The sequence below is a fragment of the Balaenoptera acutorostrata genome, chromosome X, assembly GCF_949987535.1.
Source record: "Balaenoptera acutorostrata chromosome X, mBalAcu1.1, whole genome shotgun sequence".
Taxonomy (NCBI): Eukaryota; Metazoa; Chordata; class Mammalia; order Artiodactyla; family Balaenopteridae; genus Balaenoptera; species Balaenoptera acutorostrata.
Genome location: NC_080085.1, coordinates 131,242,959 through 131,268,402, shown reverse-complemented (window position 1 = coordinate 131,268,402; position 25,444 = coordinate 131,242,959). Strand labels below are relative to the sequence as shown.

The 25,444-nt window shown below is 43.4% G+C and overlaps 1 pseudogene; it reads right to left on the bottom strand.

Annotated features, from left to right (window-relative positions):
• Nucleotides 1–1,951: 1,951 nt before the first annotated feature.
• Nucleotides 1,952–25,444, bottom strand: LOC130706332 (homeobox protein Hox-D1-like; annotated as a pseudogene).

The window sequence follows — 25,444 nt, the reverse complement described above, 5'->3', positions numbered from 1 at the left end:
AGGGAAGGTAACAAACATGGTGGGTGATGGGGAACCCACATGCTTAGGGCGCTGATATCACTCTTGACGCCGCAGCTGACAATCGGCAGATGCCTCGCACTGGCCTTTGGAATACCTGCCCTTTTGCTACTTCCCTTCAGCCTGAACAGCAAGCATTATGGAAAGCCACATCACTGAGAATTCTGCTGCCCTCTCACGAATTGGAAGTCGTAAGTGAGTTGCAGCTGTATCAGAGACAAGCAAACGACTAAAGCAGTGAGTTGTAATTTCTTCATATCCTTCCAAAAGTTGTCTTTTTAAAAGTTATATCACTTCTATAGGTGTTGTTATCGGTAAGAGTTCAAGCAGAGAGAACCTGTAGCGTGTACATGTGCGTGAATGTGTATATACATCTACTCCCAAGCCCTACCTAACGTCTGAATCCCCCTCTAAGAAAACCACTAATTTGAAAGTAACTGGTTTGGAGTCCCTAGAACAGAAGTGGCATTACTTACAACAGCTGTTTCTCTGAGAGCGTCACAGGCAGCTGCCCGTCTGACTCTTCTCACTGGTACTCCTTCCCTGCAGGGGACTGCCTTTGCAGGTGCTGGGTTATGTTGTCTACCCTGGGCTACTGACAGCCAGTGCCAGAAAGCAACATGCATCCTCAAGCGCCAGGGAAGCAGATGTATGGGAAAACCCAGAGCTGGGCTCAGAAGAGCAGAGAAATGATGGAACTATGTAGAAGCTGGTCGCAAATAGGAGTACTCCTGTTGATATGACTTTTCCACTCCAGCCAAGGCTCCCAGTTACCTCTCAAATAACAGCACGATGAGTTGGATGCGCAGCAAAAACACATGCCCTGTCCTGCCTGATTCATACATCATGGAAGGGTGGTGGAAAGATGTAAATGAGTATTTGGGGCTGAGCAGCAGACGTCAGGATGTTGATCTACTTACTTATCTAAATGAGAAGAGGCTAAGGAATAGCAAAAGACTGGTTTCAAATTGTTACTGTGACCCCTGTGATCTGAAATGGCAGCACAAGTGAGTGGAAGAATGAAATGCAAGTTAATACCCTGCAGTTTGGCTGTTGGAGGCTTAAGTCATGGGAAGGGAGACCATCCATGTGTTCTGTCAAAAACTCCAGAAACAGCGCTCCCTAACTACCACTATTTGCCTTGGGCTCAATCAAAAGCCAGAATCTCAAGCCTACTGTGCCCTGTTGCTTGTTTTAGCAAATGAGATCATCTCCGTGATCCACTGTGTAAACTGCAATGTGCTGGTAAGCAGTTACCATTGTTATTATGATAACAATATTTATGCATGCCACAGTAAGCCACTGGAGCCATTTACTACATTCAGGATGTTAAGGGGCTTCACCAGAATTGGCCACTGGGTGGCTGCAGAGAAAGTAAGAACACTCGACAGAAGCAACAGTGCCCTCCGGAGCGTCGGAGGACCTGAGGGCTTCCGGGCCTCCATCAAGGATGAGGATGACCACACGCCACGTACTGCAGGGGGCTGAGTGTTTCAAATGCATCACAGCTCTATGGAGTACAGGTTCTAGCCCTGTTTTACAAACTTTCCCAGTTCAGTCAGTTTAATGAGCTGACTGACTTAATCCAGTGTCTGGTGAGGTGAGGATCTGCTGATTTAATAAGCAGTCACTTGGCATTTACTATGTGCCAGGCACTGTTGTATGTGCTTTACAGATATTACCTGGTTTTGTCCTCGTAACTGCCCCGTGAGGTAGGTGCTATTGCTGCCCACAGTTTACAGATGAGGGAACTGAGGCACAGAGAGGTCAGAAGCTTACACAAGATCACACAGCCAGGAAGTGGCAGAGTCAGGATTCGAATCCGGGCTGGCTGGATTCAGAGCCCCTGCTCACAGCCATGTACTTTGCTGCCTCCTTTAAACCTAAGTCTGGCTAAATATTCTCACTCAGAAACAAACACTTTTTTTTTTTCTGTAGCGCATTCTGTAATTTTTATTACAAAAAGAAGTTCAAACCCTTTATATGGTATGACATTAAATGTCACCTATGAGTTCATTGCAAGCAAACCTCTCAAAAAACGTACATACTATATATATTTACATTCAAGTTTGAGTAGCCGGTGTCAAGGTATAGTTCAGGATCTCTACCCACCCTGTGGATTTGTTCAGCTACTAACTAAACAGCGACTGTATCTTCACTCGGGCACATGGAGAGGTAGAACCTGCTTTTTAAAGGAAACGAACAAACAAACACAAAAAACCTGTAGCGCAAACATGAAGATCATTGTTGAAGCAGCTTATACATCAAGGAGGCCCTGACTGTAGCTACCTTTGGTCATCTCAAGACTACATGGAGTCTTGTCTTTTAAATTAAAACCAGATGAAACTTTGGGTAGACGCTCTTCTGAGCACATCAGGCGGTTGGGAGAGCTCAGCACCGAGAACTGCACACGACTAAGTTAGGCAACATGGCAGCAGGGCTAGGCTGGCGGCTGGGCACCTTTTCCCTGATAAGACACAGTTAATACACACATCAGTGGCTTTAGAGACTGCAAATTAACACCCAACTGTACACCCTCAGCTCCGAACTCAGAGCCACCAAGATACTTCCTCTCCCAAGTGAACCCTCCATTATTTCTGCCAGGCCCGCCTCCATCCCAAATTGAGCTAACAAGGCCAGATAGGGGTGGGGTGGCCTGTGAGTTCTGCAGGCCACGGTTCCTCAGCCTCGTGACTGAAGCTCATGAAGGTGCTTGGGCCTGAAAAGGCTCCCCGGGTTCTGGCCAGACTTAGTGGGGCTCGTTCCGGAGAGGAGAAGTTGCAGGGAAGTCACGGTGGTGGCCGAGGGCAGAAGCCCTTCTCGTCTCGTTCCCCTTTCTTCTGTTTCATCCTGCGGTTCTGGAACCGGATTTTGACTTGGGTGTCGCGCAGCTGCAACGAGTTGGCTACCTGGATGCGTCGGGCCCGAGTTAAGTACTTACGGAAATGAGACCCCTTCTCGAGTTCTGTTGGTTGCTGGGTGCTGAAGTCCGTGCGGATCGCGCTGGAGGAGCTGGCGAATCTGCTTGTCTTCGGGGGAGGCGTTCCTCTTCACTGTCGTCCACTCGAACGTGCTGAAGGCGGCGGGGAGGCCGCGGGGCGGGGGCGCGGACTTGGGGCAGGCGCCGCGGGCGCGGGACGCGGTCTGGAAGGCCCCGGAGTGGCCCTCGGCCGGCTCTTTGAGACACGCCGGGAAGGGGGCGGCCCCGCCGAAGGCCCCGCGCAGTCCGCCCGGCTGCTGAGGAGGAAGGAGCCGCCGCCCGGGAAGACGGCCGAGGCGGCGTAGCGGACGTGCGCCCCGCCGTCGCCGGCCGGCCGCCCGCGCGCGCGCCGGAAGTCGTACGCGGGCCCGGGCCCCGGGGGACCGCAGTCCGCGCCCCCAGCCGCGGCAGGTGCGGCGTCCGGCTCCTCGTCGGTCCCCTCCGCGGGGGCACGGCGCGTACGCGGCCGGGGGCGGCGCGGGAGGCCGCGCCGGAGCGGCCGGGGGCAGGCGGCTCACGAAGCCGCCGTCGCCGCTGCCCAGGGGCAAGGCCGGCTGCGGGACCACTGGCCGGGCGTCGGCGCGGCAGAACTTGGGCGCGAAGCTCAGCACGTCGCCGCCGCCCCTGCCGCTGCCGCGCGACACGTAGCGCAGGTAGGAGCTCAGGGTTCCGGCCCACCCACCTGAGCGCGGCGGCCGGGCCCCGGTGAGGGGCCCGCAGGACCGCCGGGGTCTGCGCCGCTCCGCCTTCCCTCTCTAGCCGAGCTGCCCTCACTGAGCCATGGGCAGGAACAAGCACATTTGTAATTATCAGTGTTTGTTGTCTGTGTGCCTTGACACTTCTGGAAGCCTGCAGAAGGAACTCTGTTGTGTGCCCGCACCTCCTATGAGATGGTGAGCTGCAGAGTTCACACGTCATGCTCCGTGGTCCTGGTGCCCATCATGGGCCTTGGCACCCAGCAGAAGATCGGAAAGTGCCTCACAGCCCACGCGATCTGGTTGCATCAACTTTATTTGGCCTCCCACACGTGTAACACGTCAACACGACCATAAACACAAAGCAGGAGCAGTAACACGAGTACACCTCTCTAAACGTCTTTAGAAGAGGTGCCTGATCCTCACACAGCCAACGTAGACAGAACCGTTTTAGCCCACGTGAAACTTGAAAACATCACATCTTTCGTGAAAACCAGATCCGTGCTGTGAAAGAAGCAAATGATGGCAAGAGAGAGCTCCTCACAGACTGAGCAAGTTGAGACACTGTCCTCCAAGCGGTGGAGGGACGGAGGTGGCACTTAGGAAGAAATGACCAACCAGGCGCAAGAGGAAGGCAAGTTAAGCTTGGGGTTGGCGGTGGGGTGGAATGCGCTACAATATCCCGATGCTTACAGAAGTGTGAGATGGAGCCCCTTCCTAAAATATCCCCCAGCAAACCCAAGTGTTTACACATCCAGTAGCTTTAAATGTAGTCCGAATGAGCTGAGTTCTACCCTTTAGAGCCTGCCTTCTTTGCCTACCCTGCAAAACTGTACCCCAAGCCTGCTGGGCGTAGATAGGATAACCCTGAGGCTATAAGACTCCAAGCCACTGCTGCCTTTTGGAGCTCTCTGACCCAAAGACTCCCACTGTGCCGAGAGGTGGCCTCACTCTCTGATCCCTCCTCTCCTCTGGGACTTCCCTTGCGTCTTGCCCTTCTGGGTGGTGAGCCTTTGCCGTTATCTCTGCAAGGTCTCTCGCTGTGAGGGACTTCCCTTCACATGCCATCCTGTCGAAGTACTGCCCATATAAAGCTTGTCTTATGCTGCTGCCATGTTATGGTCATAACCAGCCCCCAGATCCTCAAACTCACAAACACTTCGGTGTGAAAGGGTCTAGAATCAGCTTTAAAAGTAACATACACCAGATTGTTAGTTGTGGTCGTTTCTGAAGATGGGGCTGAATTGTGAAGAAACTCTGTAAAGGGAGAACTATGATTTGTCTGAAGTTTTAGGATTTTTTTCAGCAAGAGTGCGTGCACTATTACCATTCTACTTACAATACTTGAGTAACTCTAACAGAAAGAGTAGCTGTGTGTTAGTCAGCTAAAGTAACTGTGAGTTGACACAACAGGGAAAACCCGAAATTTGAATGGCTTAACACAATACAAGTTTATTTTTGGTGCACATAAGCTCTGACTTTTTTTGGTAGGGGCTCTCTGCTCTCAGGGGGCCCAAGTTTCCAGGCTGTTTCCTTTTTGGAGTTCCACCACAGGATTGCCATGTTTGCTGCTGAGCGAACGAAAGCACAGAAATGGCACGTTGGCTCTGGATGTGACAAGTAATGCTTCCACTCATATCCCGATGGCCACGGCTGGTCACATGACCCTTCCTGACTACAAGTGGACTGGCCATGTAGCACCCCCTGTGTCCAGGATGGGGGAAAGGAAGACAAGATATGGACGAGCACTGGTAGTCTCTCCCATACAGTGTGACTTAGTAGGTGCTTACTTAAGCGTGACCGTTATAATTTGTTAGGACAACAAGCTTCTTCATTTCTTGGAGGGGTTTCTGAGAAGGCCAGATCTGCCTTGCTATCCTCCAAATATTTAAGTGCCTCCTGTATGACAGATGTTTTCACACACAGTATCACATCTCATTTTAAGAGGATCACATAAATATCAGCCGGGTGGATTTGCGCTTCACCACATAGTAGCTTTCTGCACTTACTTCCCTTTGCAGTACTGTCTATCATGCTGACTGTAATGTCAGTTGGCTGGGAATGGTCTCCTTCCTTTTGATGCAAAGGTAAAATCTTAACCTGGGAGTCTCAGCGGCCTCCACAGGGCGGAACGTACCTGAGCACCTGCACAGCTGCCCTCGGGCACCCTGACAGCCACGACCTTCCTGTGGGGCAGGGACCAGACAAGAGGCCATGGAAGGATGGTTAATTCTTTTTTCTTTTAAAAGCTGAGCTACCAAGGAACTATGTTTCACCTCCTCAGAGGATCCCACGGTTTTCAAGAGTTCAACCTTAGTAGATGTTGGCTCCGCAGTGGCTTCCGTGGTCCTTCCTCATGTACCATTTAGGAGGGAGGCTTTGGGTGACCTAGGTAAGCTCATGCATCTGTGCGTGGGTTCAGTGGCCAGTTTCAAAGAAGGCACCCCGTTAAAATCCTGCTGCAAATGTCAGGGAGGTTTCAAAAACCCTCTCTCTCAATTCAGGGCTGTCTCCAAAGAACCAGTCGATTACGTGGCAAATCAGACTACTCACAAACCCAATTGCAAAACATTTTGAGAAAGCGTTGGAGTTGCCCAGAAGGATTACCAGGTGTCTAAAGGTTATTATCCGAAGTCAAAGGGACTGTCGGTGTCAGAGGGGTTCCGGAGTGAGGGATGGGAGAGTCGGAGGATTCTTCTGCAGGGACTAGGAATGCTCTGTGTCGGGGGAGGGCAGGAGATCCTGTGCAGCCCTCAGAAGGGGCAGCAGGTGGTCAGCAGGTTCAGGTTCCAGAGCCTGACAGGAGGGCACGTGGGGGAAGAGCAGGGGCAGGGTGCTGTCACAGGGGAAGGTGCTGGGGCTGGACAGACATGCCGGAACCTCAGCCCGCAAAGACCCTGGGACTCGGGCGGGAGGACCTCAGGTTAATAAAGCTCACAGGCAGCACTGAGGTCGTCTTTGATTCTCGTTGTCGCCTTTCTTGGGCCTGCTTTTTGTCAACTGAAAGACACCGTGTAGCACTGAGAAGAGCAATGGGTCGCCAGTCAGGAGGTCGGCCACGGGCCGGGGGTGGGTGGGCACAGCGTGGGCTCGAGAGGAAGTCAGACCAGGGCTCTGGTCCCCACCCCGTCACTTAGCAGCACGTGACCCTGGGAAGATTCCCAAGCCCCGTGGCCTCAGGTTCTTCACCTGTGAAGCGAGTGGGTGTGACGAGCCGTGTCTTGTAGGGGCTGCAGGGATGCGCGTGAGCTTCGTAAAGCAGCTCACAGGACCTGGCGTCTGTGGGAACGTTGACGATGGGCAGTTATTTCTCATATTGTTTGGATCACAGACCCTTCCCCTCTCTCCTCTGGGATTTTACTTTTATTGTCCTGTTCAACACAGTCTTGAGTCTCCTCCAGAGGTTTCTCACGTTCTGTTGTTTAGCTTTGGTTGTTGATACTGTGTTTTTCATTAGTTTCATTTTTCCCTTCTCTAGTTTGCGAGGGTTGGTTCTGGGAGCAGAAGACGGCAGTCTACACTTCATCGCCATCGTGGCAGCTACAGGTAAGGCCCTAAACCTGTAAATAATTTAAGCAGACTTGACACCTTTACAACAGTCTGTTCCCCAGAAATGAATGTGATATACTGCTTGATTTATTTGCGACTTTTTTTTTTTTACCTGAATCTATCAGTAAATTTATACTGATGAGTAGCCTGTACTGTATAGTAGCGTCCATTAAGATCTTATATACTTTTGTTAGGCTTCTTCTTAGGTAATTTTTCGATTTTGTCACTGTTGCGAATGGGGTAGTTTCTATTATATCTTCTAAATAGTTGGTGCTTTTTGTGTGTGTGTGGCAAGGCTCTTGGTTGTGATCTTCCATACAATATTTCTCTGGTCTCTTATTAACTCGAGTATTCCATGTACTGATTTCTTTTTTTTTTTTTTGTCTTTTTTTTTTTAACTTTTGGGGTTTTTATTTATTTATTTATTTATTTATGGCTGTGTTGGGTCTTTGTTTCTGTGTGAGGGCTTTCTCTAGTTGCGGCAAGCGGGGGCCACTCTTCATCGCGGTGCGCGGGCCTCTCATTATCGCGGCCTCTCTTGTTGCGGGGCACAGGCTCCAGACGCGCAGGCTCAGTAGCTGTGGCTCATGGGCCCAGTCTCTCCGCGGCATGTGGGATCTTCCCAGACCAGGGCTCGAACCCGTGTCCCCTGCATTGGCAGGCAGATTCCCAACCACTGCGCCACCAGGGAAGCCCTACCGATTTCTTTGAATTCTCTAGGTAGATGACCATATTGTCCCAAAATATTATCTCTTTTTCAATATTCATACTTCTCATTTACTTTGATATGCATAGTTCTGACTGTGTGTTCCAGTGAACTTTTGCATCGTAGAGGGGAGAGCATACATCTATGTCTTGTCCCTGTCTTTAATGGGAGTGCATCAAACATTTCACATTTAAGTATGTTTGCTGTAGATATTAGGAAGGGGCAGTTCCCTTCTAATCTTAATTTGCTAAAAGTTGTACTCATGTTGAATTGCTTTCAGAGGCTTTTTCCATACCCACTGACACGCTTCAATGTTTTCTCCTAACTTGTTATTGTGGAGAATTACAATTGAACTATTTTCTAGTTTAAATCATATTTTCATTCTTTAGGCACACCTGTCTGTTCATTTAACTCACTGCTACATTGAATATGCTATTAGTTTGCGTAGGATATTTGCTACTGTGTGGGTGAACTTGGCTCAAGTGTTCTGTTCATGGGAGGAGTGGGGTACTCATCTGGCTTTATAGTCAAGCAGAGCTAGTCTGGGAAAATAAGTTAAATCACTTCCCAGTTTTTTTATGCTTTGGAAGACTTTACTTAAGATGGTGATTAGTTTTTCCTGACCATTGGTAGAATTGGCCACCCAAAATGCCTCTCCTGGAGCATTTGCGGGTAGCTTGGGTGTTGAATACAGTTCAAGTTTGTATTGTTTAAAGTTTTCTATTTCTTTATGGACCGATTTGGTCTTTTTTTTTTTTTAATATTGTCCATTTCACCCAGGATTTCAAATTTAATTGCATGATATTTATAATAAAACTTTTATTACAGAAACTGTGAAACACACACAACAGTAGAGAATAGTATAACGAATCCAATATACTTGACACCCAGCATCAATAATCTTCAGTACATGGCCAGTCTGGTTCCAGTGTACCCTCACCTTCCCCACATCTCTGCCAATAGAATACTGTGAAGGTAGTCCAAGACATCACGCTATTTCATCTCTAAGTATGTCAGTATGCATTTCTAAAAGACCAGGAATCTTTTATTCAACATAAACCCAAAACAATGATCATTCCTAAAAATTTAAATAAGTTTTAACTTCACCAAATATCTAGTCATTTTTCACATTCACCTTATACATTAAAAAATGTTTTTTAGTTTGTTTGGATCACAAATATGGTCTATATATTGTGATTGTTTTTGGTTAGGTCCCTTAAGTCTTTTTTAATCAGTAGGTTTCCCCTGTACCACCTTTTTTTTTCCTTGTAGTTTTTTTGTTGTTGTTGAAAATTAATCAGGTCTTGTACTTTGTCAAGTTTCCCGTTATATGGATCATGTGGAATGAAACACTTTGGTGTCATTTAACATGTACTGTGGCCCCTCAATAGTTCTTTAAGTTGGTAGTTACGGGTAGGAGCTTGATTAACTTGTTTGTTTATTTACAAGACTGCTACATAGGTGATGTATGCACTTCCATTAGGAAGAACATAATGTTTGCTGTCCTTTGTGCTGAAGTTGGCAGTCACTGATGATCATCACCTTCATTTATCCATTGGGGGTTGCAGAGGGGTAATTTTCAAATTCTCTCATTCATTTGTAGTTTATTACCTGAAATAGTTTCATATGTAGAAACTTTTCCTTGTCCACCATTTGCTTATCTTGAGGGAATCATATAACATACTTGCTGTGTCTTTACATCACTTAAATATCTTTTGCATCTATATTTTATACAGTTTTAACTTATCTTGTTTACTTGTTATTTTTCTTTAATATCTGGTCATATTTTCAAAAAAAGTCTGTTTCGTAAATATTTTCAAATAATTGGCATTTGTTTGTTGGCCTTACTCTTTTCTAATTCATTATTTCTACACTTATCTTCATTATTTCCTACCTTCTACTACTTAAGGTTTAATATAATGTTCATTACCTAGCTTCTTGAATTTCTTGGGTGATTTAAAGATTTCTTCTTTTCTAATGCATCTAGTTAAGGCTATATATTTCCCTTTGAGTACCATTTTGGCTCTACTGCACAGGTCGTACTATATAACTTCATGTGTATTGATTGAATTGTTTTACAAGTTGACTAAATCACTCTATTACTTAGGTTGTTAGAATTTTTTCAATATATATCAGAAAACTAGGGAGTGTAAAATTTATTTTTGAGAAGGCTGTGAAGATGATGATGAGAGATATGTTATTTGGGGGAAGTTTCAGAGCCCGGGGGTGTTTTATTTGATTATTATTATTATTAATTACAGAAGAGACAATCGTATTTAACTGCTGGTGACAGAGCTGGGTTTATCCCAGTAATGCAAAGAAGTTTAACACTAGAAGATCAATCAATATAATTGGCCACATGTAACAGTCAGGGATTGTCCAGGGAAATAGAAAGCACTGTAAATATTTAACACAGAGGGAATTTAATGCAGGGGATTGGTTACACAAGTGATAGAGAAGCCAAGCAGTGGAGACTTGGGAAACCCATTTATTAGCAACACGAGAAAATCACTCTCACGTCTAGCACGGAAGGACCAAGAGAGGAGATAGTGTTACTGGAACCTGGGTGTTGGATTCAACAGGATCTGGAGCCATGATGGGTCAATCTGATGGTGGCTGAAGCCATGGAGAATACATAACCATTGAAGGAGAAGCCACCTGATGCAGAGGAAGGAGAAAATCTCTGACTGCTCTATCTTCCAGGGTTCTAATCTCTTGATGGTATTTCCAGTTAGCTGAACCAAAATGGCAGCCACATGTTGGCTAGTTTGAGTTGCAGCCTGCAGGGGTCAGCCCCTGTATAATCTAGAGCAGAGCAATGAGGAATGAGGGGTGCATCTGGGAATGAGTAAGCCCAGGATTGCCTTATTACAATAACAGATTGAATGAGAAAAATCAGATCTAAATCGACACAGGCAAGTATCTAATAGAAATCGACATCCATTCATCGTAAAAAGAAGTGTTAGTCCAAAGTGTTCAACTGGGATTATGAGTTTTGGGGAGGAAGACCAGAGAGATAAAGTGCCATTCTTATGACATTATATCAAGGGTACATACTATCAACATGATTTATCACTGTTGATATTTACCTTGATCACCGAGCTGAGGTAGTGTTTGTCAGGTTTTCTCCTCTCTTGAGCTCAGATGTAGCAGTAAGGAAGAGAAGGAAGAGAGGAATCTAGCACTTGGATCATTTCCTAAATAACCAGCCCAGGAATCAGTGCTAACTGTGGCTAACTTGTCACATGGATTACAACCCAACACAAAAAAAATCAGCCCTACTTCCTGCAGTGTAAGAGAAGTCTTCCACCGTGGAAAACAATCAATAGGATCACAGTGTGTATAGAGAAGATATGGGGGTTTGTGTCCAACTTAGAGGGGCCCTGAATATCAGAGTAAGGGGTGTGGACCTTATTTTATGGGTGGTGGAGAATTAAGCAGCAGAGTGACATGATCACATGTGGGCTCTTCTCATCCTTCTTAGTTCCTTTTGGGTGTGGGGTTTGGATCTGTTTTCTCATATACTGCCTGTCTGCCAACTTTCCTCACGGGGTATGAGGAAGGCTTAAACGTTTTCAGTTTGAAGTGTACCTATGAATACCTCCAAAGAAGGGTGCCATTTAAACTCCCATCTGAGAACAATCCTTTGCTCATTTTGAGATCAAGGTGTTTCAATAAGAAACACATTCAGGACTACAGTTCTGCAGCCTGTGGAAGGAAAACCACATTCACAGAAAGACAGACAAAATGAAAGGCAGAGGACTTTGTACCAGATGAAGGAACAAGATAAAACCCCAGAAAAACAACTAAATGAAGTGGAGATAGGCAGCCTTCCAGAAAAAGAATTCAGAATAATGATAGTGAAGATGATCCAGGACCTTGGAAAAAGAATGGAGGCAAAGATTGAGAAGATGCAAGAAATGTTTAACAAGGGCCTAGAAGCATTAAAGAACAAACACCTAGAAGAGTTAAAGAACAAACAAACAGAGATGAACATTACAGTAACTGAAATGAAAAATACACTAGAAGGAATCAATAGCAGAATAACTGAGGCAGAAGAATGGATAAGTGGCCTGGAAGACAGAATGGTGGAATTCACTGCCGCAGAAGAAAATACAGAAAAAAGAATGAAAAGAAATGAAGACAGCCTACGAGACCTCTGGGCCAACATTAAATGCAACAACATTCGCATTATAGGGGTCCCAGAAGGAGAAGAGAGAGAGAAAGGACCCGGGAAAATACTTGAAGAGATTATAGGTGAAAACTTCCCTAACGTGGGAAAGGAAATAGCCACCCAAGTCCAGGAAGCGCAGAGAGTCCCAGGCAGGATAAACCCAAGGAGAAACACGCCAAGGCACATAGTAATCAAATTGACAAAAATTAAAGACAAAGAAAAATTATTGAAAGCAACAAGGGAAAAACGACAAATAGCATACAAGGGAACTCCCATAAGGTTAACAGCTGATCTTTCAGCAGAAACTCTACAAGCCAGAAGGGAGTGGCACAATATATTTAAAGTGATGAAAGGGAAGAACCTACAACCAAGATTACTCTAGCCAGCAAGGATCTCATTCAGATTCAGCGGAGAAATCGAAAGCTTTACAGGCAAGCAAAAGCTACGAGAATTCAGCACCACCAAAGCAGCTCGACAACAAATGCTAAAGGAACTTTTCTAAGTGGGAAACACAAGAGAAGAAAAGGACCTACAAAAACAAACCCTTAACAATTAAGAAAATGGTCATAGGAACATACATATCAATAATTACCTTAAACGTGAATGGATTCAATGCTCCAACCAAAAGACACAGGCTCGCTGAATGGATACAAAAACAAGACCCATATATATGCTGTCTACCAGAGACACACTTCAGACCTAGGGCCACATACAGACTGAAAGTGAGGGGATGGAAAAAGATATTCTATGCAAATGGAAATCAAAAGAAAGCTGGAGTAGCAATCCTCATATCAGATAAAATAGACTTTAAAATAAAGACTGTTACAAGAGACAAGGAAGGACATTACATAATGATCAAGGGATCAGTCCAAGAAGAAGATCTAACAATTATACATATAAATATATATGCACCCAACATAGGAGCACCTCAGTACATAAGGCAACTGCTAACAGCTATAAAAGAGGAAATCGACAGTAACACAGTAATAGTGGGGGACTTTAACACCTGACTTACACCAATGGACAGATCATCCAGACAGAAAATTAATAAGGAAACACAAGCTTTAAATGACACAATAGACCAGGTAGATTGAATTGATATTTATAGGACATTCCATCCCAAAACAGAAGATTACACTTTCTCCTGCAGTGCACACGGAACATTCTCCAGGATAGATCACATCTTGGGTCATAAATCAAGCCTCAGTAAATTTAAGACCCCGAATAGCCAAAGCAATATTGAGGGAAAAAAACGGAGCTGGAGGAATCAGACCCCCTGACTTCAGACTATACTACAAAGCTACAGTAATCAAGACAATATGGTACTGGCACAAAAACAGAAATATAGATCAATGGAACAGGATAGAAAGCCCAGAGATAAACCCACGCACCTATGGTCAACTAATCTATGACAAAGGAGGCAAGGATATACAGTGGAGAAAAGACAGTCTCTTCAATAAGTGGTGCTGGGAAAACTGGACAGCTACATTTAAAAGAATGAAATTAGAACACTCCGTAACACCATACACAAAAATAAACTCAAAATGGATTCGAGACCTAAATGTAAGACCAGACACTATAAAACTCTTAGAGGAAAACACAGGAAGAACACTCTTTGACATAAATCACAGCAAGATCTTTTTTGATCCACCTCCTAGAGTAATGGAAATAAAAACAAAAACAAACAAATGACCTAATGAAACTTAAAAGCTTTTGCAAAGCAAAGGAAACTACAATCAAGATGAAAAGACAACCCTCAGAATAGGAGAAAATATTTGCAAACGAATCATCGGACGAAGGATTAATCTCCAAAATATATAAACAGCTCATGCAGCTCAATATAAAAAACAAACAAACAACCCAATCCACAAATGGGCAGAAGACGTAAATAGACATTTCTCCAAAGAAGACATACGGATGGCCAAGAGGCACATGAATAGCTGCTCGACATCACTAATTATTAGAGAAATGCAAATCAAAACTACAATAAGGTATCACCTCACACCAGTTAGAATGGGCCTCATCAGAAAATCTGGAAACAACAAATGCTGGAGAGGGTGTGAAGAAAAGGGAATCCTCTTGCACTGTTGGTGGGAATGTAAATTGATACAGCCACTATGGAGAACAGTATGGAGGTTCCTTAAAAAACTAAAAATAGAATGACCATATGACCCAGCAATCCCACTACTGGGCATATACCCGGAGAAAACCATAATTCAAAAAGACACATGCACCCCAATGTTGACTGCAGCACTATTTATAATAGCCAGGTCATGGAAGCAACCTAAATGCCCATCGACAGATGAATGGATAAAGAAGATGTGGTACGTATCTACAATGGAATATTACTCAGCCATAGAAAGGAACGAAATTGGGTCATTTGTAGAGACGTGGATGGATCTAGAGACTGTCATACAGAGTGAAGTAAGTCAGAAAGAGAAAAACAAATATCGTGTATTAACGCATATATGTGGAACCTAGAAAAATGGTACAGATGGACCGGTTTGCAGGGCAGAAATAGAGACACAGATGTAGAGAACAAACGTATGGACACCAAGGGGGGGAAAGCAGGGGTGTGGGTGGTGGTGGTGGTGGGATGCATTGGGAGATTGGGATTGACATATATACACTAATATGTATAAAACAGATAACTAATAAGAACCTGCTGTATAAAAAGTAAATAAATTTCAAAAAAAAAAAAGAAAGAAACACATTGAGTTCACCTGTGTTCTCTTTATTCTTTCAGGTCAGGCTCCGTCCAGTGGCTGCTCGACATCATGGCCCCAGACCCAGGCAAGCATGAAGTCTCGATGAGGGGCTAAAAACACCAGCTGAGCATCCTCATTGTGTATTATGAATTCTCTAACCTATGGTCGGTCATGTGCACAATTGCATTTCCATCTGAATTTTGGTCATAGGCGTATTTTTTTGCTTAGGTATCTATCAACTTACTGTCTTGACCTCTCTGTCACTAGAATGGTGGAGCTGCTAACCAAACACAAAAGTCTTAGGTCCTTTTGACTTAAGCAAAAATGACACTAAATTACTAAATACTTGTTTCGTACGCTCACTTTTCTGTAATAATGATAGGAATGTGAGGCCTGGAATTTGGACTGTGCAGGCACTCGTTTCTTGTGTACTGACATTTAACGTGTACACTAGCTGGGAGGGGCCAGAATGCTTATCCTGTTAGGAGGAGAGTCAAAGGTCTCTGTCTCTTGAATGTGCCAGAGGATAATTTAGGAAAGGACTTGGTTTTGTGCTTCTGGAACTCATCAGAACATTGTGCCCCTCCCCAGACCTAACCTGCCCTCCTACTGTGCCTGGTTGGCCATTTCCTCCTAAGTGCCACCACTGTCCCTCCAGCACGTGGAGGACGCTGGCTCAGCTTGCTCGTTCTGTGAACAGCTCTCTCTTGCCATCATTTTTTTTACAGAGCTTTTTTTCCCATTTATTTGTTTGTTTATTTATTTATTTATTCATTCATTCATTCATTTATTGGCTGTGTTGGGTCTTCATTGCTGCACGCGGGCTTTGTCTAGTTGTGGTGAGCGGTGGCTTCTCTTGTTGTGGAGCATGGGCTCTAGGCACGCAGGCTTCAGTAGTTGTGGCTTGCGGGCTCTAGAGCGCAGGCGCAGTAGTTGTGGCGCACGGGCTTAGTTGTTCCGAGGCATGTGGGATCTTCCCGGACCAGGGCTCGAACCCGTGTCCCCTGCGTTGGCAGGCGGATTCTTGCCCACTGCGCCACCAGGGAAGCCCCTCTCTTGCCCTCATTTTGTTCTTTCACAGCATTGATGTGCCTGTGTAAGGATCAGGCACCTCTCCTACAGATGTTTGGAGACGTGTGCTTGTGTTACTGCTCCTGTTTGTGTTTATGGTCATGCTGACATGTTACATATATTGGAGGCCAAATAAAGTTGATGCAACCAGATCGCGTGAGCTGTGAGTAAGATGTTATTTAACAAACACTTTCTGATCTCCCACTGAGTGCCAAGAACCATAGTGGGCACCAGGACCACAGAGCATGACACATGACCCTTACCCGGAGGTGCTCACAATCTTGATAGCTTGGTTGCTGCAAACCTTTGACTGTTTTTCAGAGTTCTGACAAAGTTGGTTCTGACAGTTTCCGCTTGATTTTTTGATGTTTCTCTAGTTCTAAAGATTTCCTCTTTAGAAACTTTAAACGTATGATATCAGTTCTTGAACAGTTGTAGTACTATTCAGGTTATGCATTTCATCTAGGGTGAGTTGGGTAGTTTCTGAATTTTGAGGAATTGTACAGTTCCATTTAAGTTCTTGAATTTAGGTACATAGATTTGTTCTTAGTGTTTCCTTCCGATCCCAACATCTTTAGTGTAGGGCTTGTAGACTTGTAGTGATATTCAGTGTTTCCTTTCTGATATTAGCAATTCGTGTCTTCTCTTTTTTTACTTTGTTTATCTGGCTAGAGTTTTATCAACTTTATTGATCTTTTCAATGAACCAGTTTTGCTTTCCATGATTTTCTTTTCTTTCTGATTTCTATTTTTTTCTTCTGTTTTTTGTCTGTTTATTGGTGTGTGTTTGTTTTCTGATTGCTTTGGGTGAAGTTTTTTCTTCTTTTTCTTTCTCAGTTAAGGTGGAAGCAAAGATTATTGATTTGTGGTCTTTCTTCTATCTTAATCTAAGCATTAAATGCTATAATTTTCCCTCTTAACACTGATTTAGCTGCATCTCAGAAATTTTAATATGTTGCACTTTCATTTTAATTCAGTTCAGTACCGTTTCTATTTCCTTGAGAATTTCTCTTTGACCTATGGATAATTGTTTAATTTCCAAGTGTTTTGAGATTCTTCTTATCCTTCCATTATAGTTTGAATTCTAGTTTGATTCCTTTATTGTCAGAGAACATACTCTGCATCATTTAAATTTTTTAAATGTGTTTTTATGGCACAGGATGTAATCTATCTTGGTGGATGTTCCACATGTGCTTGAAATAAATGTGCATTTTGCTGTGGTTGGTGCAGTGATATGTAGATCCATAGTGTTTGTGAATCACCCAGGGCCCAGTCTGACCCTTGGGCAACTGTTCAATTCGCCATGCTTTTCGTATTCTGTTTATGGTGAGACTTCTGCATGCACAGCTCAGGTCAAACCCAGGAATTCCTACAACTTGATGGAACCCCTTGCTTATATTTGCTCCTTTCCGCTATCTTCCCTCACTCTCTGGCCACCAGGAGACTCCCCTCCTGGTCCTCTAACTCTGTGTGCGGGGTCTTTAGTCTCCTCACTCTGTTGTGTACGTCCCTTGAATGGACTTGCCTAGATGACCAAGTGCTGAGATAATAGAAAAATAGCAAAACAGTTACCTCTCACGTTTTGGACAAAAGTTTTCCCTTACGGAGAGAAACATTACCCTCCCTCAGAGTTTTAGGTGTCTGTCATGCTGTTACTGAGGCTCCCGCCACAGGGTTACAGCTTCGGGCCTGGGGCTTTTGCTTCTACCTACGTTATAAACCCGTCAATATATTCGTGTTATTTTGCTTTACATCAGTGGTCAACAAACTTTTCCCGCAAATGGCGAAATTGTAAATATTTTTGGCCTTGTAGGCCGTATTTTCTCTGAGGTAGATTTTGTATTTTCTTTTTGTATTATATTCATGATAACTATATGTTTATGTATTCATATTTAACATTTATCATTAATTTAATTACTTAATGGCTCAACTTAATTATGTAATATTAGTATTCAATTTAATACTTATAATAGTAATTAACTTATATTATATTTTTATATTTAGTCTTTACCTAATGTTCTTTCTTTTGTTATAGGATCACATCCAGCATACCACGGTCCATGTAGCTGTCATATTTTCTTAAACTTCTCTTTGCAGTGCCAGTTTCTCAAACTTTACTTTTTTTTTTTTTTGATGACATTGACAATTTTGAGGAGTACTGGTTAAGAATACTGTAGAATGTCCCTCTACTCGAATTTGTCTTGTGTTTCTCTCATAATTAGAGTGTTGTTATGAGTTTGGGGGAGGAAGACCAGAAAGGTGAAGTGCCCTTCTCATTGCATCATATCAAGGGTACATACTATCAACATGACTTCCCACTGCTGATATTGACCTTGATCACCTGGCTGAGATGGTGTTGTTGAGGCTTTTCCACCAAATAGTTACTCTTTTCCTCCCCTGTTTCCATACTCTAGTATTTGGAAGGAAGTCACTATGTGCAACCCACAGTTAAGGAGTGAGGGTTATATGTTCCACCTCGTTAAGTGGGGGAGTGTCTACGTAAATGATTTGAAATTCTTCAGCACAAAAATTTGTCTCTTCTCCCCCATTTATGTATTTATTCAGTACTTTTGAAATCTTACTATGAACTCATGCATATTTATTCTATGCTTTGGGTTTTAATGCAGTATACTTTTATTTAATTGCTCAAATTGTTCCAGATTTGACCATTGGGAGCTCTTTCCATTGACTCCTGTGGTCCTCTGACATACCCCCATCATTGTTTGTTTGTTTTTGAGCATTTCCTTGCTTTATGGCACAAGAAGATGTCCCAGGCTTATCTTGTATATTTCCTGCCTCAGCTCTAGAATTATCCATTTCTCTAAGGATCCCTGGCTTCCTTTATTGGGAAATCAGATTAGAAACCAATGCTAGGTGTGTCCATTGCTACTGGTGTGTCCTTGCTTCTAGGCCCTGTCAGCTGACAGAGCAAGGAAATATATGTGTGTATATTCCACTTATGTTTCATAGTTCTCAGGTAGCTGCTTCATACTTTTTCCTAAGGTTTGTACTTGCTTTAAGTGGGAGGGACAAGGAACAGTATGCTTAATCCATCTTGACCCTAGACCATTTACATTTAATGTAATTATTGAGATGGTTGGTTTAAATATACTATTTGCCTGCTGTTTTCTATTTGTCAATCTCTTCTTCCTTTTTTCTCTTTTCCAGACCTTTTCTGATAAATTGAGAATTTATATGATTCCATTTTATGCATACTATTTGTTGACAGCTATATATCTTTTGTGTTTTCTTTGTGGTTGCTCAAATGTTTTCAGTATCAAGTTTTACTTACCACAGACTATTTTCAAATAATATTATAACAATTCGGGCATAATGTTATATCCCTAAAATAGTAAACTTCCATTTTCTCCCTCTCATTCTTTGGATTATTGTTGTCACAAGTTTTACTTGTACGTATTTTACAAATTCTTCAATGTATTGTTGCTGCTTTTGCTTTACACCAGGAGCCAGCACACTTTTCCCATAAAAGGCCAGATAGTAAATATTGTAGGTTTTGCAGACCATCCAGTCCGTAAAATATATGTGTTTAAAACTATTCTTGGGCTTCCCTGGTGGCGCAGTGGTTGAGAATCTGCCTGCCAATGCAGGGGACACGGGTTCGAGCCCTGGTCTGGGAGGATCCCACATGCCGCGGAGCAACTAGGCCCGTGAGCCACAGCTACTGAGCCTGCGCGTCTGGAGCCTGTGCTCCGCAACAAGAGAGGCCACGACAGTGAGAGGCGCGCGCATCGCGATGAAGAGTGGCCCCCACTCGCCGCAACTAGCGAAAGCCCTCGCACAGAAACGAGGACCCAACACAGCCATAAATAAATAAATAAATAAAAACAATGCAACCTGGCTTTAAAAAAAAACAAAAAACAAAAAAAACTACTCTTAGTTCAAAGGCTGAAAACAAACAGAACAATCCAGATTTGGCCTACAGGCAGTAATTTGCCAACCTTTGCTTTAGACAATTATCTTTTAAGGTGTCTAAATATAAGAAAAAATTATCTTTTATATTTACCCTAATTTTTACCATTTCGGGTGCTCTTCATGTTTTGGGCATATATCCACATTTACACATATTAGTATACTCCACCTGCCTGAAGAACTTTCTTTAAAATTTCTTACACTGTATTGCTGGCAATGAATTATCTCAGATTTTGTTTGTCTGTAAAACTCTTTATTTCCCATTCATTTTTGAATAATATTTTTACTAGGTATAGAGTTCTGGGTTCAGAGGGTTTTTGTTTTTGTTTTTCCCTTCTTTTAACACTTTAAAGATCACTCTTTTGGGGACTTCCCTGGTGGTCCAGTGGTTAAGGCTTTGCCTTCCAGTGCAGGGGGTGCGGGTTCGATCCCTGGTCAGAGAGCTAAGATCCCATATGCCTCAGTGCCAAAAAACCAAAAAACATAAAACAGAAGCAGTATTGTAACAAATTCAATAAAGACTTTAAAAATGGTGCACATCAAAAAAAAAAAAAAAAGATCACTCTTTTGTCTTCTGGATTACATACTTTGTGATGAGAATCTGCTGTAATTCTTCTCTTTGCTTCTTCATATATAATTTTTATTTTTCTTCTTGTTGCCCTTATTTTCTTCTTGTATATTTCTCCTTATCTTTGTTTTTCAGCAGTTTGAGTATTAGGTGTCCTTCTTTTTATCATGCTTCGTGTTCCATGAGCTAATTGGATCTGTGTGTGTGTGTGTGTGTGTGTGTGTGTGTGTGTGTATTTTCTCTTTCACTAATTTTAGAAAATTCTTGTCCATCATCTTTTCAAATATATCATCTACCCTGACCTTTCTCTCTCTCTTTCTTATTCTGGAACTCCACTAACATACAAACTACATCATCTGATATTGCCCTACCACTCTTGGATGCTCTATTCGGTTTTTCACTCCTTTTTTTCTCTTTGTATTGATACTATGTCTCTCTATTGATTTGCCTATTCTGTATATTTCATATGAACGCAATAATAAAGTATGTGGTCTTTTGTGTCTAGTTTCTCTCCCTAAACATATGGTATTCAAGGTTCATCCATGTTGTACTTCGTTTATTTTTACTGACAAATAATATTACATTGTATGAATAGATCATATTTTTATGCATTCATCTGTTCATGGACATTTGGGTTGTTTCCTGATTTTGGTTATTATGAATAAGGAATGCTGCTATGAACATTGTGTATAGGTTTTTGCATGGACATACGTTTTTGTTTTCTTGGCTATATACTTGGGAGTAGAATCGATGGATCGTATAGTTACACTCTATGTTTAACTTTTTGAGGAACTGCTGACTCCTTTCCACAGTGGCTACACCCTTTTATGTTCCCACTAGCAATGTATGAGGATTCCAATTTCTCTCTATCATCACCAACACTTGTTATTTTCTATCTTTTTCTTTCAGCCAGTGAGTCTGAAGTCCTATGTCATTGTGGTTTTGATGTGCACTTCCCTAAAGATCCTGTTGAGCATCTCTTCTTTTGCTTATTGGCCACTTATATATCTTATTTGGATAAATGTCTATTCAAATCTTTTGCCCATTTTTAAATTGGTTTATTTGTGTTTTCTTAGTGGAGTTGTAATAGCTCTTTATATATTCTGGATACTAGACTTTTATCACATATATGACTGTCAAATCTTTACTCCCAATCTGTGGATAGTCTTTTCATTTTCTTGATGATGTTCTTTGAAGCACAAGCAATTTTAATTTTACTGGAGTCCAATATATCTTTTTCTGGTCACTTGTGTATTGGTGTCTGCTGTGGACTAAAATGCGTCCCCTTCAAATTCATATGTTGAAACCCTACCCCACCATGGGATGGTATTTGGAGATACGCTTTGGGGAGATAATTAGGGTTAGATTAGGTCATGAAGGTGGAGCCCTCATGATGGGATTAGTGGCCTTAGAAGAGAAAGATCTCTCGCTCTCTCTCTCTCTCCATTTTTCCAAGTACACAGGAAAGGCCATGTGAGGACATAGAAAGAAAGTGCTCATCGGAGGGTTCTCACCAGAAACTGAACCCTGCCAGACCTTGCTCTAGGATTTCCAGTCTCCAGAACTGTGAGACATAAATTTCTATTAAGTCCTCTAGTCTGTAATATTTTGTTATGGCAACCCAAGCAGACCGTGTCATATCTAAGAAATCATTGCCTAACACAAGGTCATTAAGATTTACTCCTATGTTTTTCAGTAACTATTACTCATAATAGTTTATCATACTTACACATACTTGAAGCATTTCATGTTCAGTAACACTTGTGAGACTGTCCTGTGGAAAAGAGACGCAGAAAGGGGAGAATGGGGCATTCCAAAGAGTGGACCTCCCTGGGTGAGTGAAGAGAGTATCCACTCCACGAAGTTCTCCCTGAACCCAGCAGGAGACGGCAGGAACAGTATCCACATGTCTGTGGCTGTCTGTGTGTGGGATGTGTCTGGCAGTCTGCAGGGGTAGCTGACAAGCCAAAGCTGAAAAGGAGACACAAGGAAGAATAGTTATCGCTTGTTTTCTGCAATAGAGAATGCAGCCATTGCTTCCAGAATCCAATCAGATGTTCAAGCCCTGCCTCCATTTACAGTACAATGAAATAGAGTTTCAAAAGCAAACTAGGTTGTGGCAACCACAAGTCCCTCTTTATCCCTCACCACTTTACTCATTTTTTTTAAAATTTTATTTATTTGTTTATGGCTGTGCTGGGTCTTCGTTGCTGCACGCGGCCTTTCTCTAGTTGCGGCGAGCAGGGGCTACTCTCCGTTGTGGTGCGCGGGCTTCTCATTGCGGTGGCTTCTCTTGTTGCGGAGCACGGGCTCTAGGTGCACAGGCTTCAGTAGTTGTGGCTCGCAGGCTCAGTAGTTGTGGCTCGTGGGCTCAGTAGTTGTGGCTTGTGGGCTCAGTAGTTGTGGCTTGCGGGCTCTAGAGCACAGTCTCAGTAGTTGTGGCGCACGGGCTTAGTTGTTCCGAGGCATGTGGGATCTTCCCGGACCAGGGCTCGAACCCGTGTCCCCTGCATCGGCAGGTGGATTCTTTACCACTGCGCCACCAGGGAAGTCCACCACTTCACTCTTGAGCTCCACACACTGCAAGACACTCTTGCTAACCCCTGGGTTGAGGTGGGGTGCACACCTGTTTGGGTACCATGATCCTTTTCTCACCTTAAAAGACAACTCCATGGACTCCTACAAGAAAGCAGTGGGAGTTCCAGGAAATAGATTACAGCCACTCTCAAGTCAGCACAGCTTCTGCAGACATTGGTGTTTACTCATCACAAGAGCAACTGCAAACAGTCTGTGGGAGACATGGAGTTACCACTGTAGAGAATCTCTCAAGTTCCCAGAGGGGTAAGGCGACTTCCTCAAGATCTCACCCTGGAGAGCTAGCTCTGTGTGTGGCCTCCCATGGCTGGCAGTGGTTGGCGAAAAGGGTTTTGTGGAGGGAGAGTGGGAAGGACCCAAATACAGTCAGAGTGGGGGTAGAGTGGTCCTTGTCCTGGTCTCTGTAAACTTGGACTTTGGGTTCAACCCTGTAGCTGGAGAAATGGCCTGGGAAGCCCAGGGTCGGGGCAGAGGGCTCCTCCACATCGAGAATGAAGGTCCCTAGGACTTCCCTGGCGGTCCAGTGGTTAAGGCTCCACGCTTCCAACGCAGGGGGCACGGGTTCAATCCCTGGTCCGGGAACTAAGATCCCGTCTGCCATGTGGCACGGCCAAAAAATTTTTTAAAGTTGAAAAAGAAAAATGAAGGTCTGTGTTTATTCTCTCTACAGATGTTGGAACATGGATGCCCATCTCTTTGGGAGACATTCTGACTCCTGAGACTCTGGGGGTGGGGCTGGGGGAGGCCTTGGCTCTAATCCAGGCCAGGTAGATCTCTGAGCCTCTTCATTCATGTAACTGGAACCAAGAGTAATTCTTCACTTTGTAAAGGATTAATCAAATGTCTTTCAAGTTCACTCCAAAGACAGTTCAATTGATGAAAATATACAAGACCCATTACACTTGAGGGCCCTAGACCAGGTGCAAAACTTATAGTAGGACCTTAGGAGAGCAGAGTGCTCTAGAGGTACTGTTAGACAGCTTTCACCTGTGTCTTCTGCTGTGTTGCGTCTTGCTCTGTCACATGGTGCTTCTTAAACTTGACTATGTGGTGATAATTGTGGAAGCTGGGAAACAGACTCACACTTTTCTCTGTGTGCATGTGTGGAGGGGAGGTGACACTTTCTGAGTAATAAATGTTTGAACCAGAAAAGCAATTCTTACCAGTAGGTGTCCTCTAGTCCCATTAGGTGTTCCTGCTGTTCAGTCAGGGATGGCAAGGGAATTTGAAATTGGAAAAGTTTGACAACTTAAAGATTCCAATTAAAGAAAATTAAAACAACCTGAAAAGGATTATGATCCGTAGGCTAATCTCCAGAGTGTCATCTGGGATGCTGTACTGGAGTTGGGACAGTAGCTCCTTAGGGATGTTAAAAATTTTGCTCACGACTGTGAACTGTTTCTTGCTTAAATCTGGAAGTATCACATGGGTGAATGAAAGCAGAATTGCAGTTAGGTTTACTCCACTAAAGGAAAAGCCTCGCTAGCAAGGAGGGATGGAGTTGAAGCAAAAATCTTGACGTGTTGATATGATACATTTATAAATTGCAAGATGATTACTGACATAGTACTAGCTACCACCTCCATCCTGTCACATTTCTTTTTTGTGGTGAGAACATGTGAGTTCTACCCTCTTAGCAACAGTCAAGTATATGATACACTATTATTTGCCATAAGCACCATACTCTACATTAGATCCCCAAACTCGTTAATCGTATAACTGGAAGTTTGTACCCTGTGAGCAATATCTCCCCATTTCCCCCATCCCCCAGCCCCTGGGAAACACCACTCTCCTCTCTGTTTCTCTTGAGTTTGTCCTTTTTATATTTCACATATAAGTGGTATCAAACAGTATTTCTCTTTTGCTGTCTGACTTATTTCATTTAGCAGAATGCCCTCAAACTCCATCCAAGTTGTTGCAGATGGCAGGATTTCTTTCTCTCACGTGGCTATACATACCACATCTTCTTTATCCATTCATCCATTGACGGACACTTAGGTTGTTTCCTTATCTTGGCTATTGTGAATAATGCTGCAATAAACATAGGAGCGCAGATATCTTTTCAATATCATGTTTCCATTTCCTTTTGGATATACACCCAGAAGTGGAATTGCTGGATCATATGGTAGCCTTCGTGTTCTTTGATGCACAGAAGTTTTTAATTTTGATGAAGTCCAATTTATCTATTTTTTTTCTTTTTTTTTTTACCTGTGTTTTTTGGTGTCCTAGCCATGAAATCATTGCCAAATCCAATGTCATGAAGCTTTTCCCTTATGCTTTCTTCTGATAGTTTTATACTCTTAGCTGTTAAGCTAAGGTCTTTGATCCATTTTGAGTTAATTTTTGTATGTGGAGTAAGGTAAGGGTCCCAGCTTTATTCTTTTGCATGTGAATGTCCAGTTTCTCCAGTATCATTCGTTGGAAAGACTGCCCTTACCCATTGCACGTCAT